The sequence below is a fragment of the Dipodomys merriami genome, unplaced genomic scaffold, assembly GCF_024711535.1.
Source record: "Dipodomys merriami isolate MVZ:Mamm:240054 unplaced genomic scaffold, mDipMer1.0.p SCAF_2441, whole genome shotgun sequence".
NCBI lineage: Eukaryota > Metazoa > Chordata > Mammalia > Rodentia > Heteromyidae > Dipodomys > Dipodomys merriami.
This window is the reverse complement of record NW_027203873.1, coordinates 26,907-37,918: the sequence shown is the minus strand read 5'-3', so window position 1 is coordinate 37,918 and position 11,012 is coordinate 26,907. Positions and strand designations below refer to the sequence as shown.

The window sequence follows — 11,012 nt, the reverse complement described above, 5'->3', positions numbered from 1 at the left end:
GTGAGGTGTGGATGGCCAGCTTCACTTGTCTATTGGTATCATGGTCAATGAGCTCTTTCATCTGGTATTGATTGATGATCTCTTCATTCAAGAATATGGAGGATGATTCTTTGTATTCTTCCATTCTTCTGCTATGATGGTGGGTAGCAAGTCTACCTAAAATCAACTAAATAAAATAATGGAAACCCAGAAAAAAAAAGAAATAGCAAAACCAAACGACAACTCATCCCCCCAAAATCAGAAAAATAATGAATTTTGTTTGAATCAGTCCAGCGTTTCACCAATCAAGAGCTCCTAGATGTGTTAACTGACATAGGTTGGAGCACAGTGGCTTCCTATATACCCTGCATGACCTCTCAAAACGGAGCTATCACAACCCATCATAGTGACATCATAGAAGAAATGGACCAATTAGAGTCTGGGCCAGTGAAGTCAGAGAACATGGAGCAATCATAGCTTGCCAGCATTGATAATCTAGCCCATAAGCTTCAAAGACTGTTGCTAAGGACTCCATGTGGGCTTGAGGTTGCTCTGGTCATTGTTATGCCATTCCTGAAACTACTAGGACAGTGGTCAAAGTCCTCTGATCTTGTAGAGGACTCCTGAATCTCATAAATTGCTTCTGTGGAGACACTGGCCAATAGCCTCCATTCTTGATGGCCACCTTATCCTATATTTGTTCCAGCAATGACATGGCAAGAAGATCTCCGTCCTTCTCAAGGACAGCACTCCTACAACTTGCTCCTGAGGGGACAAGGTCCAGGCTGTCTTTTTTAAAAATTTTTTTGTTGGTCGTGGGGCTTGAAATCTGGGCCTGGGCGCTGTCCCTCAGCTCTTCAGCTCAAGGCAAGCGCTCTACCACTTGAGCTACAGCGCCATTTCCGGTTTTCTGGTGGCTTATTGGAGATAGGAGTCTCACGGTCTCTCCTGCCCCGGCTGGCTTTGAACCGCGATCCTCAGATCTCAGCCTCCTGAGTAGCTAGGATTACAGGTGTGAGCCACCAGCACCCAGCCCAGGCTGTCTTTGAGCCACAATCCTCACAATTCACTTTCCGGAGTAGGTAAGGTTATATGCCTGAGCCATCGTTAGTTACTTAGCTCATTCCTCACATTTGGGGGAAGTATATATATTTGTTAGAAAGGTTGGTATTAGATATGTCCTTTTAACACCTTAAATTTGTTGCTCTTGATGTCTAATTGTTAATCTAGTGTCTAATTAGAAATTTGTCATAATATGATTGAAGATCCTTTGTGTGATGAGTTGTGTCTCTGTGCTTTGGGAGGTTTCCTGTCTTTGACTGTTTAATTAGAATGTGTCTTAGTGTGGACCTGTGTAATTATGTTAATTGTCTTCTTTAAGCTGCTAGATTCCTGCATAGAAGGGTTCATGCTTTCAATCAAATTTGGGAAGGTTTTGGTCATTATTCCTTCAAATACTATGTATTTCTTTTTTTTAATCACCGTATGTTATACATTGTACATACAATACATATTCACATTGTATATTTGAATATACATATATATGCCTACATATTTATATTATATATACATTTATATACATATATTTTTTCACATAACTTCCACTTTTGTGATTGTTTATGGTAAGAAGTCTAGATTGATCTCAGCTACTCCATCAGAGTTAGACTTAGGAGTTTTCCTTTTTATTTCTTGGTGAAAATATGCATTTCTCGGCAAGGATATCGAAACCGGTACAAATCAGAGGTAGCCTTGAGTTCTCTCTCTCTCTCTCTCCATCTTTCTCTCTCTCTCTCTCCCTCTTTCTGATTTCCTGCCTCTGTCAGCTCTCTGAGCACAGGACCATTGCTTACCAAGTTGTTTTAGTGTGTGCTGTGATCTACTAGTGTGTGCACTGCCATGTTCTGCTTCAAACGTCACCATGCTACACCTGGAAGAGGAGCTTCTCCAAAGTCAGCCTGCATGGGTGTGTCTGACACTTTCTTCAGGTCGGAGTCTCCATAGCTACTAGGGTGGCCTTAGTAGATGCCCATGTGCCAGGACTGCTGACTGCTGACTGTGGGCTACTCAAGCACAGCCTCTTTATTTACCCAAGTCAGAAGTCTGTGTTGGATCCTGGGGACACTGGCCTATTGGTGACTATACTAGGAGCAAGGCTGTGGGTTGCAGGAGCCTCAATGTGGCCTGACATCTGGGGAAGAGAAAGAATAGGTCAAATCTAAAGGGAAAAAGAATGAAGAGAGAAAAGAAGCAGTAAAACCTTTATCAATTAAAAACACCAGAGTTTGGAACTGGAAAAGCAGTGGAAATATTCTAAACAATAAAAATTGCTAACATGGATAGAAGATGGATCACATTTTGTCATATATAATTTTGAAAAAAAAACATACTAGGAATGAAAATTTAAAAGTCAAAATTAAAACACTATTTGGATTATAACTAGACAGTATAGCTCATATAGCTCAGTGGTAAAACATTGGCCTAGCATATGTGAAGCAATGGTGTGATCTCCTAAGCATTACAAAGTACACCCAAAGCACACACACAAAAACCACATGAACACACACACACACACACACACACACACACACACACACACGCACACACACACACACACACCACATACACACATTTGGAATATTGATATTATCATATTAAACAGAGGAAATTATCACAAATAGAAAATGTAGGTTAATATATGAAATAAGAATATTTCTCGTACTATCTAAAAGTTTAGTAGAAATAAAATAATCACAATACACTTGGATTCTTATAGATTAAGTAAACTGAAAATTAAGCAATAGAAGACATGAGAACCTTTTCAAATAAGTTTTAGATTTTTTTTTTTTTTTTTTTTTTTGTCGGTCGTGGGGCTTGAACTCTGGGCCTGGGCGCTGTCCTTCAGCTCTTCAGCTCAAGGCGAGCGCTCTACCACTTGAGCTACAGCGCCACTTCCTCAAATAAGTTTTAAATAATAAACATTTTGAAACATGTATCCTTTTATTTTGACAAAAAATTGATGTTAGTCGTGTTTTAACTCAAGATTTAGAATATTATAACCAGGTGCTCTATATCTCGCTAGGGGTGGCTATATCTCTAATCATTTCACTCTGAATATTTTTATAATAAGGTATTATACTTGCTCTGTCTCTCCCGAATTACAAACCCTATTTACACTTCCCACCGTAGCTAGAAAATAGCAGCCACAAATCTCCATGCCCAGCTCAAACTTTTTTTTTTTAATTTAAGTACAAATATTTCCAAAAAGTCACCAGGTAATGTAACTTTTCTTAATAAAGTATGTGCTTCTTGAAAATACAGTATTTGTTACCTGGACAAATATGTTTATAACTATAAGAAATAAATTTATTTAAATTTACCAACCGTATAAAAATTCAAAAAATAATTTTAAATATTCACATCATAAATATTTTAAAAGCAAAATATATGTGTCTGAATAATTTACATGTGAAAAAACAAAGAAATTATATTAGCTAATCCTACAACTCTGAAAAAAGAATTACCCTAAAGAAACAAAAGAAAATATTTAAGTTCAAAATTTGAAATTTAGAAAATAAAATGAAGTGTACTCTTTAGATGACTTAAGTAACTGTAAACCCTCTGCATATAAATTTTCTTATAAAAATGCATGAACAAAGAAAGAAAAAGTACCAATTGATTAATAGCAACAGCAAAAGAATCAGTAGTTCTTATTTTGAGCATACAAAAAATCGATGGAAGAGATAACAATGTTCCTTCCATAAGAAATGTGCTTATTTATGTAACTGTAACCCCTCTGTACATTACCTTTACAATAAAATTAAATTGAAACTAAAAATAAACCAAACAATATACGAATTAAGGATTCATATAAACCATTGGTTAAAAATTTTGTAAAAAACTGCACTAAGTACCCAAGGAATATATTTTGATGATGCTACTTTAATATTTAAACTTCAGTAGAGAAGCAAAAAGTGTAAAAACTGTTACAAAGTAATAAATCAGAATATGTTACTATTCATAATAATCATAAGCTGAATTTATAGTGATAGTCAAATATGTAAGAAATGAGACAATTTGCCATACATTTGCACTTAATAAGTGAGAAAGAATTTTCTAGGTCTTTTAAAATATATCTTAAGTTTAATAAAGAACCTATTCTGTCACATCATATGATAATCAGATAAAGCTGATATTAGAGCAAAGAACAGATTCTACTAAGTTTTTGTATGTTAATGTATATACTTATTTTGGTTGTGGGAAATTGTGGGGATTTCAACTTGAGTTATTGCTCTTGCTAGGCAGGCGTCATATCAGTGGTTAATTTTAGGATAGGGGTTCCCTTTCCACAAGAACATGCACCTGATCTGTCATTTTAGCCTTCCCATCATCAATGGCATCAGAGTTGCAGACCAACTTGTCTAGCTTCCTACCTTGGCTGGCCTGGATTCCGCAGTTCTTCCAATCTTAGCCTGTAGATAGTGCAGTGTGGTGGAAATGATCCAATGCACCCAGCTATAGATTGAGAAGGAGGTCCACTAAACTTTTGGCCTGGTTCTATTCTCAAGCCTCCTTAGTAGTTAAAAGTAGAGGTGGAAGCCCCTGGTGCCAAGCAGTAAGAGTATTTTTTAAAGTAACTAGACATATACATGACTTACGCTTGTAATTACCTCAGGAAAAGAATAAAAGAGCAGTGAAGCATAGAGGACAGACAGAATTTTAACTAGCTACTCAGAGGCTGAATCAGCTTAGGTAGCTACTCAAGAAGCTGAGATCTGAAGGCCACTGTTCAAAGCTAGTCAAATCATGAAAATACAAGTGATTATCTCTAAAAAACCAAAAGTGGAACAGTGGCTCAAGTGGTAGAAAACTACCTTTGGGCACAGAAGGTTAAGAATAATGCCTACTCAGTATCAAGCCGCAAGAATAATGAATGTATGCATGAGCACATGCACATGTGTGTGCGCGTACTCGCACGAGCGTGCACACACACACACACACACACACCCTCACACACACACACACAAATGTGTATTTCAATGTGAAGTTCTTTAATTTTAACCTTGCTATACTTTATTTCCCTGTATTAGTTCACAAATTAACAAAATCAGCTAAGCACCTATTTACATACAACTCATGTTTCTCTAAAGTCTACTCTCTCTTTGGAAGTCAGCTTTTATTTGACCCAAAAGTAAATTATTCAGGAAGTCAATTCATCTCTCTCAAGTCTGTTGTATTAGATGATTTTTAGGTTCCTCCTAGGAATATGATTTTGTGTAATCCTGCATCAAGCAGCATATTTCTTTCACGAGAAGGGAAGACACTGTCAAACAATTAATAATAGGTTTTTCTCCACCTGGCGAGCATCTGTAGTTTTACTAACTTCATAAAATTCATGATCTGTCTGTGTATGCCAAAGACTGCTGTGCAAATAAAAAGATCCTTCTCAGAACTTAGCATTTGTATACTATTCATAGGTATGAGGTGTTTAAATATTACTGAAATTTCTTTGGAATAAATAATATTCATCTTGACTATCTTGAGAAAGAAGAATTGGTTTCTCAGCACTTTAGGTAAGAACATGAGTGAAAGAAACAAAAGGAAAAGTGAAGAACAATAATCCGTATATTCAAATCAAACAAAACAACCCAAGAAAACACAAATTAATTCAGTACTCAAGAACCTGCAGAAAATGCAAATAAAAAAAACTATGACAAGCTTATGAATATCCTGACTACATGGGAGCGAACTGTTGTAAGGATAGTGCTTAAAACCCAGACTGGACAGAAAGATCTGTACACAATGCCATGCACCTGTTATTTTAAATTCCAGGAAGAATAACATAAAGTGTACTGAGCCCAAAATCAGATACAAGTAGGAAGCCAGATTCTATCTGAAAAATAATCAGGATAATTTAAGTCTGAGGACATGACAAAGTGGTAAGAACAACCATTTTGGGGGCACAAGACACTCAATTCAAACTCTAATATTATGGGTATTAAAGAAAAAACTATGATTTTAAATAATTGGAATAAATGTAAGATTTGAGTATTTGAGTGGAGAAAAATCCATGAGAGAGATAGAATGAACCCACATTGCAATACTTTCTACTTAAGTGATAATGTTTTGTGGTACTTCAGACAAAACAGTTACTTTGCAAATGGGTATGGATGTGCACTTGGGTGACGGAAATACTCTACTTACACAGGGGTAAATTAAATAGATTTTTTGGGATAGATTGCACTTCTTGAACTAAGAGCCTAGGTGATGTCCCTGAGCTTTTTCTCTCAAGGCTACCACGCTACCACTTTCAGCCACAGTTCCAATTCTGATTTTCTGTCGGTTGTTTGGAGATAAGAGGCTCATGGACTTTCCTGCCCAAGATGGCTTCAAACCACAATCGTCAGATCTCAGCCTCCTGAGTAACCAGGATTCCAGCCATCAATGATTTTAATAATTTAGTAAATTGTGCAGTTCCAGAAGTTATATATTATCTTTATAACCTGTGTAATATATGTGTGTATGTATATATCAATGCATACGGATAGAAATATTTTAGTATATTTTTGTATCTACAATAGATTTGTGAAATAATCCTTCATTATAAAATAAAATGGTAGCCGGGCGCCGGTGGCTCATGCCTGTAACCCTAGCTACTCAGGAGGCTGAGATCTGAGGATTGCAAGTTTAAGCAGACAGGAAAGGAAAGTCCGAGAGATTTTTTTTTTTTTTTTTTTTGGGTCTGGTCGTGGGGCCTGAACTCTGGGCCTGGGCGCTGTCCCTCAGCTCTTCAGCTCAAGGCTAGCGCTCTACCACTTGAGCCACAGGGCCACTTCCGGCTTTATTCTGTTTGCTTATGTGGTGCTGAGGAATCAAACCCAGGGCCTTGAGCATGCAACGCAAGCGCTCTACCACTGAGCCACCTTCCCAGCCCAGTCCGAGAGATTCTTATCTCCAATAAACCACTCAAAAACCGGAAGTGGCACTGTGGCCCAAGTGGTGGAGTGCTCGCCTTGAGCTGAAGAGCTGAGGGAGAGCACCCAGGCCCAAGTTCAAGCCCCACGACAGACGAAAAATAAATAAATAAAAATAAAATTAAATGGAAACAAAAGTTAATAAGGAGCAAAACAAAGGGAATTGTCACACGTTTCTTGTTGTTGAATATAATATGAATTGTGAGAATCAGTTTGGCAAAATCATCTCTACTTTAACAAAATGGATAATAACTATTAAATCCAATTCATCTATTTGCCCTTATTGTGCATCCTCACACATGAGTGTCAAAATCAAACCACGGTTTCTGCCTTCATATTTAACTCACCTGTTATAAGTTAGAGGATAGATGAAGTAATCAAATAAAGATTAAAATAATAGTAAGTGAGGCTATGAGTTAGAGCTGAAAATGATTTTAAATATGATAATAGCTAATTAAATTGCATATTTCTTACCTTTACACTATTGTCATGTCCCTCATTCCCACATTAGAAAAGTACATAGAAAGTTCTCACTAAACGCATTATCCTGCCCATGTAATTGTAACTCCTCTGTACAGTATGTTCACAAATAAAATTAAATTAAATTTAAAAAAATAAATAAAAAATAAATAACCAAAAAAAGAAAGTTCTCACTAAATAATATGTACAATTATGAAAAACACTATTGAAAAATTATGGGCACCATGTGGTTTTAGCTTATTGTGACCTGTAGGGGGTAGTGTGTTTTGGAGGATTTGCAATACGTTCTAATGGAGATGAAGAGAGGGATGTGCTTATTCTGGAAAACTGGCTAGAAGATTGTTCCCAGAAAGATAGTGATGAATTCTTCCAAAAGGTTACAGTAAAATCACTTTCACAACCATGTTCACTGCTGCACTATTCACTGTAGAAAACTTAAGGAAACAGCCCAGATGCCCTTTGGCAGAGGGATGGTTAGAGAAAGTGTGGCACATATACACAATTGTATTGCACCCATCCATTATGAAGACTGTTACATTATTTGCAAAGAAATGGATAGATCTAAAAATATGTTAAGTAAACTAAGTCAGAGACACACACACAAAGGACCCATGTTCTGTCTCATATTTGGAAGATAGAACTTTATACAAGTTTTCACAACAATATCAACCAAAGCATTATATTTGCAGAGAATTTAAAAGGTGTATTTTCTTATAAAATTGAATTTTTAATCCAACAAAATGAATACCAGGAAACTATCATTTAAGATATGAGGGGAATTCAAAGGGAAGGATTAAAAAGAGTTATGGAGGAAAAGAGTGAAGGCATAATATTCAATACAGATAGTATGACAGTAGAAAAAATTAAAGTGGGGTGAGATTTGGAAGGGTGTGGTGAAGTTATGTAAAGATCCATTGTACTTAAAAACTGATTTGTTGAATGGAAATTCACTTGTACAATTATTTAAGATAATAAAAATATAATTAAAAACAATGGAGACACTTTATCTTAAACTGTGTTCTCTTAAACCATGAGTCAATATAATAGTTTCCTCCTTAGAAATGTTCTTTGCAGGTATTTTCCTCACAGTAACAGAAAAGTGATCAACACAATGCATATCAATACATTACATTGCACATCATAAAGAGACACACTATAAATTCTATTTCCATCTCTTTTAAAAATAAAATTTTTTGCTCTATAAATTGATCAGAGGCATGGATTTTGTGGCTAGTTAGTTCATTGCACATGTCTCTCTTCCTCTCTCTCTTTCATGGTTCTCATAGATAATATGATTGCTCCATAATTATCCTAACTTATTTTGCTTTTATATTTTTGGTTGCATCATTTCACTTTCTGCTCTTCCATTTCCCAAATCATTTACATAGAAGGTATTATTTCCTATTTTCTCATTCCTAGAATAAGCTGCACATGAAGACACCATTGGTCCTCATTTTCAGTCTGTACCTTTTAATACACAGGAAAATCTTTCCTCTGCTTTCTATCAGTTCTCTACTTTCCAGTTAGAATAATTTAGAATAGTAAAAATGGAAAAAGAGAAAATAAATCATTGTGAAAAGACTAACTTTTAATTATATGAATCGCATGTGTTGTTACACTTGTATTTTTGTAATCAACTTTTTAATAACTGTTTTTCATTTCTTGCATCTGAAGGATGAAAAATATGGAATACTTCGCATATTTTCATATCATCCCTGTCCAAGTGGCATGTTAATCTCTATATTGTTGTAATTTATGTATACGTGCTGCTGAAGCATGTAGTATCCTGTAAATTTAAGTAGTTAATGATGTAATCTTTATACAGGCATATATCCTTGGTTGCCTATTTGTAACAAGGAAACCTTATTGTTACTAACAATGCTATTGATCTTATTTCTCTGAAATTCTGTGTATAGTGGAAAAAACATATTGTTCGGTAGATTGCTCACACTTGCAATTATTTGCCAATGACTATTTCAAGTCTTTTTCATTTTAAATTTCATCATATTTTGTAGCCTTTATAGCTAGGTTCAAAGATATGGCTTTTCAAGTACTTATTTATCAACTGAGTTAGCTTTGTGGAGCTAATGGATTCAAAGTAAGCCTTGCTGAAGAGCTACTTCTAAACTTTTGCAGCTTAAAATTTCCCAAATGAGGTCTTACTGGCACAAATGTCTACTGACCTTTTACCCTTCTTCCATGTAGTAACAGACCAACCAGAATATCTTACCCTGACAGCAAAGATTATCTTACTGGAAAAAAAAAACTAATCATAGTTACAAGGGATCATAGAGAAATAAACAGTTCTGAGTAGAAAGTATTTTATCAAAATATAATTGTTTATTATACCTACCATTTCAAAAGTAGCTAAAGCCAAGAAGGTGAAAAAAAATTGTTCTTATGCATGATTACCTAATGTCCTGTCCTGTCTACCATCCAATCAGGCAGGAACTTACACTACTGAATTTCTACCGCCAAATATTTCCATAGCTCCAGGAGAAGTCCATATTTTTCCTTGATATTAGGCCTTAAATTGGTAATGTTTTAATCACAGTGTTTCCTCTTGCCTCTAGGCTGTAAATCTACAAATGGTAAAGCTTTAGGTCTAACTCTACCAAACTCTGAGGTAGAGATAATGGAATAATACTGTAAAACAGAGTTGCCTTTGATACCCTAACCACAACAGAACAATGAAAAACATTTCCTTAGATTACATACAGTTATATATTTTATATTTATATGTGCTAATTTTATGTTTCACACAATGAAACTTGCTAGAATTAATCGATAATTTGACAAATAATTTGATATTTATTACAATAAATAGATAGGAATATAAATAATTAGGTTTAGAATATTTATTAGAATATAAGAAGTATCAATGCAATGTCTTCGATATAAACTTGTGATACCTTCTAAGTGTTCTTAGTCTCCTGAATTCACATGGTAAAAGAAAATGTTGTTTTCCTTTAATCTGTAAGGGATTTTACTCTGCTGCTCTGTATATTGTTTTAACTCGCTGGACTCAGAATGGTTTTCCCCATATTTCTGATCATACCCAAATTTTGCTGATATGATGTCCAAAAGGTATTATTCTTCTACAGGATCCACGCGTCCTAGGATCCTAGGTCCTAGTTATCTGTATCATCAGATAAGAAGGGCAAGTATTCACACCTAGGCCCATGCCACATGCCAACAGAAAGTAATTGAAGACTCATCTCAACTCCTCATTTCCTATAATAATTCAGGGCCCCAATTACACAGGATTTAGCAGTAAGCAATTGTGAAATGCAAGGCAACTTAAAATGAAAGATGAGATCACAAAATCTGAGAGAAACTACTGTAATTCACACTTTCAATTTACAGATGACCAGCCCATATTAGTGAACAAGATCACAAATGTCACAAGAATATTTTTAATACCCCTCTCCTAATGATTAATGAAAGATTTCAGTCCAGTATAAGTAGGCCAAAAAATAGTTCCTGGAAGGATAGATCCATAATTTTTCTACCAAGGATAGGAAAACTTGACTTAGAAGTCAAATATAATTCAGAAAAACATGCATGCCAGCAAGTGCTTTA

General features: G+C 35.4%; 1 pseudogene; it reads right to left on the bottom strand.

Moving 5' to 3' along the window:
- Window positions 1–9,108: 9,108 nt before the first annotated feature.
- On the bottom strand, window positions 9,109–9,208 carry LOC138835978 (U6 spliceosomal RNA; annotated as a pseudogene).
- Window positions 9,209–11,012: the final 1,804 nt, after the last annotated feature.